The sequence below is a fragment of the Octopus bimaculoides genome, chromosome 13 (assembly GCF_001194135.2).
Source record: "Octopus bimaculoides isolate UCB-OBI-ISO-001 chromosome 13, ASM119413v2, whole genome shotgun sequence".
In the NCBI taxonomy this organism is placed as follows: Eukaryota; Metazoa; Mollusca; class Cephalopoda; order Octopoda; family Octopodidae; genus Octopus; species Octopus bimaculoides.
Window position 1 is genome coordinate 13,380,909 of NC_068993.1, and position 8,260 is coordinate 13,389,168.

The following is an 8,260-nucleotide window of genomic DNA, read 5'->3' on the forward strand; positions in this document are numbered from 1 at the left end:
AGAGAGAGAGAGAGACGTATATGTGTATATATATATATATATATATACAATTATATATGTATGTCAGTATATATATATATATTTATGTATGTGTATGGGGGTATGTATATATATATATATATATATATATGATAGCACACACACACACACATTCATGTATGTTTGTGTGTGTTTGTATGCATATGCACACACACACGAGAGAGAGAGAGAGAGACAGAGGGCAAAGGCAAAAGAAAAAGTGAGGAACAAATTTCTTTTCTGAGTCATCGTTTTGTTGAAGTTCGTTTGATATTTTTCTATGCTGGATGTGCATATAACGATGCAGTTATAAACGACACATTCTTTCAGTAGATGAGATTAAATAATAACTCGGCTTCATTTGCTAGTTATTATCAGCTCACCAGAAGTGCTTATATCACCTGATCTACATCGAAAGACTGCAGCTCAAGAATGATATTGCAAACGATAATGAATAACAGGCATTTCTTCTGCACATTTGCATACTATTAACATTTCTGGTTGCATTGTAATAACTAAATGCAGTGATGCAATGTGTTATTGGATACGTACATTTAAGCATTATTCCTGTTGATTAGCGGGCGCCACGATCTGAACATTCTTTGCTTTTTCACACCTTCGACGTCATCTGTTCTGAAATTGATAATCCAGCTATAGTTGCCGCTCATAAGCGAGTATGACCTGGTAATATGTACCGTGTTTTTTCTAATTTGTTTAGGTTCCTTTCGTTGTCACGGGTAAAACATGGACCACATCCTGTCCATCCCGTTGTTTGCCGTATCAGAAAATCGAGAATAAATGGCTGTGCGATTACCAGACAGTTTCACATTTACAATTGAGAATACAAAGATACGAGGGCAACGTGAAATAAAGAGACTTGCTCAAGGAAACCTCATTTCATTCTATATAGAAATGGATCCTTCGACGTTATGCTCATGGTATCAGCACATTAATCGTTCGGTCCTGTTCCTTCAAAGTAGTTATCAATGAAACTGAGAGGAGAGAGAGAGAGAGAGAGAAAGAGAAAGAGAAAGCGTCTGAGAGGGGAGAAATTCTTTCAAAGAAGGTTTCACTATCGTTACGTTAGTACACGTGCAAAGCACTGAGATCGAAAGCTTCTGAAAAGAGAGACGAATTTTTCAAAGAAGGTTTCACCTTCATTACGTTAACATTAAAATTGTCGTTACTAGATTTCGGAAGGTTTATACTCGTGCAAATCATAGCAATCTGTTATAACGATTTAGTAGGTAGAATCTAATTCGTATCGAATATTTAATTCTAATTACTTATTTGCTCAGCAAAACCACTTACTAAGGATGCGTAACTATTCAATGCATTTGTGTATGGTCTTTAGCGGCAAAATCCTTATTTCCGGACAGTACTGATATCTTTCAATGGATTTTGGCTCTTGGTATAAGAGCTTACGAACTATGGATCACTAAAAAGCTACTTTAAGTACAGTGTCATTGTCCTTTGTTAGCAGAGAAAATGGATTAAATGACATTGCAAGTTCAAACTTAGAACGAAAAGGCTGGAGAGGAAACTATTTGTAGTGGTGTCCATACAACTATTTTCATCGTCAATAAGGAAAATTATTATGGTATCTTTGATAAATGATCACTCATCCTTGCTCGCGCATGCGTGTGTATGTGTGAGTGAGTGAGAACCTGTGCAGTGCATGTGTATACCATTGTATATATTTGTATCATAGTGTCTGTTTGTACGTCTGTACTTGTGTGCGTGTTTGTTTAAGTGAAGATACACAAAAAACAACTTTAGCTATCTTTCTAGCATTATAGTTACTCATACTCCAGAAACTTTTAGGCAATATATGCACTCGTGAACAATAACAATTTAATACAAATATACAAACTCATTTTCTATCTCCCCTCCTCTCCCTCAGCGCACGTTTTTCTCTTGATTCTTTCAACCAATTGTATGCATAAAGATGAATTCCTTGCACTCCAGTATTTTCTGCATTCTTTCAGCTTATGGAATTTTGTGACTATCTGTCTATCTATCTATCTACCTACCTACCTACCTACCTACATACTTACCTATCTATCTACATACCTTCCTATCTGTCTATCTACATATCTATCTATCTATCTACATATCTATCTATCTACATATCTATCTATCTATCTATCTACATATCTATCTATCTATCTATCTACCTATCAGTGCTGGTATTTCTATACCAACATGCATATATCCCCAACTACGTTCTTCCTGCCTATCGCTGTTTCCTCCAATCTCCCAACTAATTTCTCTCCCTGATCTGTTACTCTTTCTACACATATACACCCTCTTTCTCTCTCTGTCTCCAACTGCTCCATTCCAATTTTTTGTCAGCATGGAATACTTCCGTTCTTTTTCATGTCAAGTTTAAATGTTACATAATCGATAACTCTGGCTCTCAGTATAAGATGCCGTTAGCTTTGGATGTCTATTGATTTAGGTAATCTATCATAGATGTTTCGTGACATCTTCAAACCAAAATAGCCTGAATTGCTTTATATATGTATGTATGTATGTGTGTGTGTGTGTGTGTGTGTGTAATGGAGAAAAAAAAATCAATTATTGAATAAATATAACTAATAAAAAATAAAAGGATAAAAAAAAATAATTTTTGGAAATCATATACATCTATAAATTACGTTAAAAATAAATCTTATGAAGTAGGTAAGACTTAAATAAATATATATGATATTTACAGAATACACAACTTTCCAAAGCAAAAGCGAAAAAAATATTAAAATATGACAAGACATTCGACATTCTTTATTAAACAAGAAATACTAAAGATACAGAAGTCCTTGCCATGAGGACATGATTCCTGTACATGCATATATATATATATATGCTTGTGTTATATTGCCTTCTATACATTTAGCATTGATTGAGTATTGATGCATGTATACATACATACATACGTACATACATGCATACATACATGTGTGTATGCGTGGATGGGTGGGGGTGTAATCATTTAGATGAAAGAAATTTAACATGCAGGATGTAAAAATAATAAAAAGTAGAAAATGTAAATTAAAGATGCAAAGATATTTTCGCGTTCGATAATTTAAAGTATTCCATTCAAGTACAATATTACTACTACTAACAATCCTCCTCCTCCTACTACTACTAATGATAATAATAATACACTACTACTACTGTTGCTGCTGTTGATATTACTACTACTACTACTACTACTACTACTATTACTACTACTATTACTACTACTACTACTACTAGCATTAGTAAGACGTCGTACTAATAGAATCGTTACCGCGCGGAGCAAAATGCTTAGCGGCGTTTTGTCGGTCTTCATGTTCTAAGTTCAAATTCCGTTGGGGGTCGACTTTGCTTTTCATCCTTCAGGGGTCGATAAAATACAAACCATTTGAGCACTGGAGTTGATGTCATCAACCATCTCCCTTCCACGAAATTGCTGGCTTTGTGCCAAAATTATTATTAATAGAAGTAATAGTAGCATCAACAGCTTATTGGTGTTATTTCCAAGATTTTAGCTTGATATAATCGTAAGAACATCGTTAGAGCGACAGGTATGCTGTCCTGTACTACTTGTTCCCAAACGTTAAATTTAAATTCCACCGAGGTCAACTTTGTGTTTTATCCTTTCGATGTTTGCAATTCAGTTTTAGATACGATGGTATTTACTAAACAACTCCTTTCAGAATTGCTGGCCTTGTGTCTAGGTTAGATATCGTTGAAAGGCTTGAGTGTCACTCTCAGCATTTATATTTGCAACTACATTATAAAACTAGCTCGATTTCTTTTGATATATTAGAGTATGATATGAAAGAGATTAGCTGCTATTTTTAGCATATGGAAGATCCATGTAATTGTTTCTGCTCCCGTTTATCTTCAAGTCATTCTTCATTCAATACACGCGTGACCAAAATCATCCCTAAATTGATCATCTCGTCTTTTGCAATATCTCGGGTTGTAATCACCGCTGTTCTTTCAGCTTTTGGAAAGTCGTATGTGATTTGGAGGCAATACACTGCTCTTTTTGAAAGTCTCGCAAAGTAGGGCCTCCCTCCTTCATTGGTTAGCAGTGGTTGTGGTCGTGGTGGTTCAGGTCATCCTGTACTTTCCTATGTCTAGGATTATATTCACCACTATGTTTTGTCATTTTTTTGGTACTATCTAGTGATATTTAGAGAAATTTAGCTGCTATTTCTTGAAGACTCATTAAAGGCATACGGCTTTTTTACTTCACAGAATAACAAGGCTAGTTTTAGAGGTATAGCCATCTTTCTGGAAGCCAGAATTGTTTGATGGTGAATGCGGATGATGAATCTGGTCATAATTCTAAATGATGTTAGAGTTATTCTTGAGGAAAATATTCCAAAGCATTCGGTATGTGGAAATGCTACCAAATATTCAAAATGGCAGAAATAATGTTGGTAGTATTGGAGGGAGCGGTGGTTGTGGTAGGAGAGTTCGTGGCAGTGATTATGATAGCGGTGGCAGTGGGGGTGGTGGTCGCTGTGGTATTTTGGGTAAAATAAAAAGAGAGAGAGAGAGGAAAAGAGAGTTGGCTGATTCTTGGTCGTGGGAAGGGATTTAGTAAATGTTGAAGGGGTTGACAGCATAATGCATGGAATGTTTCGGGTACAGAGAAAATTATAGAGATGTGAGATGCGAAAGGATAGAAGGGGTAAAAGAGGGGGAGTGAGGTGTGAAGTGGTGTTGGTGGTGACTGATATTATGAGGAGAGAAACAACAACTGCTGAGGTTTGAACTGTAAAATGAGAATAAAACGTTATGTTAACCCTTTCTGACGTCAGTTTCCACATGACAAAATTGTCGCAGACATGGCACGAACCACGACAGATAACTACTTCGTTTTTCCAAAATACCATAATAAATTTTACGACTAAATATCTTACACATTCTGACGCAAAATTCTCAAAAATGTTGTGAACTCAAATACACACACACACACACACACACACACACACACACACACACACGAGCATCTATCTAGCTATATATTTGTCAATACACTCACACTCACAGAACTACTGGAGATTCTTAAATGCATAGAACCAAATGACAAACTAATACCTTACTGTATTACATTAAAAATGCCTGAGCCATAAGTTCAAATCACATTCGTGGTTGCAGTAACTTTAAACATACTGAGGTGGACAATTACCTACTTAATTACTTAGACTGATAAAGGCAGCGAGCTGGCAGAATCATTACCACGCCGGGCTAAATGCTTACCAGCTTTTCTTCCATCTAGGTGTTCTGAGTTCAATCTCCACCGAGATCGATTTTGTTTTCCATCACATCGATTTCAATAAATTAAGTACCAGTTAAACACTGGGATCGATGTAATCGACTTACTCTTTCCACCGAAGTTGCTGGCCTTGTGCCAAAACTTGAAACCAATTACTTTGATACGACAGAGGTCCTCTGAATGAAACGAATAAAATTGTATATTTATATATATATATAATGTATGTATGAACACACAAACTTTGGCTTACTCCTCTCAGAGAGATGTCTAAATAATGACTAAGTGTCTTCCACTCACAGCTGTTGGAGTGCCGTTTTACTCTACTGAGGTTATCCGCCCTTTGACAAGTTGTATTTTGGGGAGGCATGGTAGGTTTGCTGGCATAGTCACTGACGGCCGAAACATGTAATGTCTATCATCATTTAAAAATTTGTACAGCATATGCATTGCTGGTTTTGTAACGTGTTTATTCATATCTTTATAACGTGCTGCATTTTTCCGACTGACCTTCACCGATTAAAGCAAAAGACGCAATAAAACTATTCGGTGATCGAATGACGGCTTATATTTTCGTGGGTAATAAAGCTCGCTGAACACCTGCTACGAGAGGTACCCGTCATTAACACAACCCGTATAAACAAGCATTGATCCTTAGGAATACTGGGAGGAATAACTGCGTGGCTCATATTTTAGAGAATAATCAAGTGACGTCCTGTCTTCAAATCGAGTTGGAACCAACTCGATCTCTCTCTCTCTCTCTCTCTCTCTCGATCTCTCTCTCTCTATATCTCTCGATCTCTCTCTCTATATATATATATATCTCTCTCTCTCGATCTCGAGATCTCGATCTCGATCTCGAGATCTCGATCTCGATCTCGCTCTCTCTCTCTCTATATATATATAGACATGTTTCCGTTTGCAAGTTTATGTTTCACTTACATATGTCTTCCCCACCACCCCTTTCTTAATGTATATACAACAGGCGACAACGAATAGTAAACAATACACATTCAAACGTAATTACTTACTGAATTTTATCTCTTCTTGTATATCTCCTATTGGTTTTTAACGTCTATTATTTTGTCATTTTGTTTACAGGTTTTTGTCACAATACAGAGGATTTCCGAAAGCTCTGTAGCACAATTACAGGCGACACACAACTTCACTCACTCGTACGAGGTAAGTGGATTTTGATTTATTTATTGTCTTGAACATCTTATACCTCTAATGCCAGACTTGTTCTATTGAGTCTAATAACATGTGAGCCGATGTCGTTGGCAATTATTGCAGAACTAATTTCTGTTGATTTGCTCTTTTCCTCATCCCGTCTCTCATTCGCTTTAGATGCCTATATACATACATTCATACACATAAACACAACCGCATCCATACAACAACACACAAACTTACGTGTAGTAGAATAGATTTACCTTAACACAGTAAATGTTTTGTTTTCTCGTATTAGTTGATCAACAATACGAAACATATACACACACGTGTATATGTATGCTTGTGTGGGTGTGTGTAATTCTTTTATACCTGGCTGTCTGATGAAGGTCAGCTGGCCGAAACTTCGAAGTCAGTTGTTGTTGTTGGCACTCCGTCGCTTACGACGTCGAGGGTTCCAGTTGATCCGATCAACGGAACAGCCTGCTCGTGAAATTAACGTGTAAATGGCTGAGCACTCCACAGACACGTGTACCCTTAACGTAATTCTCAGAGATATTCAGCTTGACACAGTGTGACAAGGCTGACCCTTTGAATTACAGGCACACCAGAAACAGGAAGTAAGAGTGAGAGAACGTTGTGGTAGAAGAGTACAGCAAAGTTCGCCACCATCCCCTGCCGGAGCCTCGTGGAGCTTTAGGTGTTTTCGCTCAATAAACACTCACCGCCTCACCATCGTAAGCTCGACTCTCTAGCCACTGAGTCATGCGCCTTCACAGTAGAATGAATTATTATTAATATTATCAATGAAGGCGGTGAGCTGGCAGAATCGTTAGTGAGTCTGGCACAATGCATAGCGGTATTTCGTCCGTCCTTATCTTCTGAGTTCAAATTCCGCCGTGGTTGACTTTGGCTACCATCATTTCGGAGTCGATAACATGAGTACCAGTCGAGTACTGGAGTCGATGTAATCGACTAATCACCTCCCCCAAAATTTCAAGCCTTGTGCCTATAGTAGAAAGGATTATTTAAATTAAAAATTAATTTTGAAAAGTAAGCAACGTTGATGATATTTAGATTATGCGATTCTTCAAATAAAGCAAAGTAATGTCTTTTACTGCAATGTAGGATGCATTATGGAATCTAGCGGCAAATGTTGTTCCAAATTTCGTTCGTCTATTTATCAATGTTTGGCATTAGAGCACCAATTTTCGACAAGTACCACTTCAAAAATATTGCGGTACTTTCAAGAGATTTTATGTTGTTCGTTGCTAATTACAAATCTTCTCAGATTCGTCTGCAAACTAATTTGGCAAGTTCTGTGGAATTCTCTAGCCTATTAACTATTGTTACTCTTTTGTTTTGGATTTTGGTGGGGGGAGTGTTTTGGCTTATCTTTTAAAGTATCTCCGTATTAAATTATATTTCTTGTGCTTTTCCGTTTGTATGTAATTGTTTTATACGGTGAAACAAATACCATTTTACCAACACTTATGAGTACATGTGCGTGCTTATATATATGTGTGTATATATATGTATATATATATATATATACAGTCACACATATATTCATGCACACGCATATTCACACACACACACATACATATATATGTCTGTGTACGTATATATATATATATATATATATGCATACAGGGTGGGCGAAATTGTATGACAGATAATATAACCATTATTATACACGTACTCGTATATTATGAACAAAGTAGTCTAATATAAATGACAAATGTTTTGGTGCGTGACTTTTGGCCCAGTGTGTGTGTGTGTGTGTGTGGGGGGGGG

At 36.8% G+C, this 8,260-nt stretch overlaps 1 protein-coding gene across 1 annotated transcript in view; it reads left to right on the forward strand.

Moving 5' to 3' along the window:
• Window positions 1–8,260, forward strand: part of LOC106873667 (uncharacterized) — a 127,806-nt gene that overhangs the window by 42,078 nt on the left and 77,468 nt on the right. The window contains exon 2 of the mRNA XM_014921120.2: window positions 6,395–6,475. The gene's annotated coding sequence lies outside the window, so the exon portion shown is untranslated. The remainder of the gene's footprint in view (window positions 1–6,394; window positions 6,476–8,260) is intronic.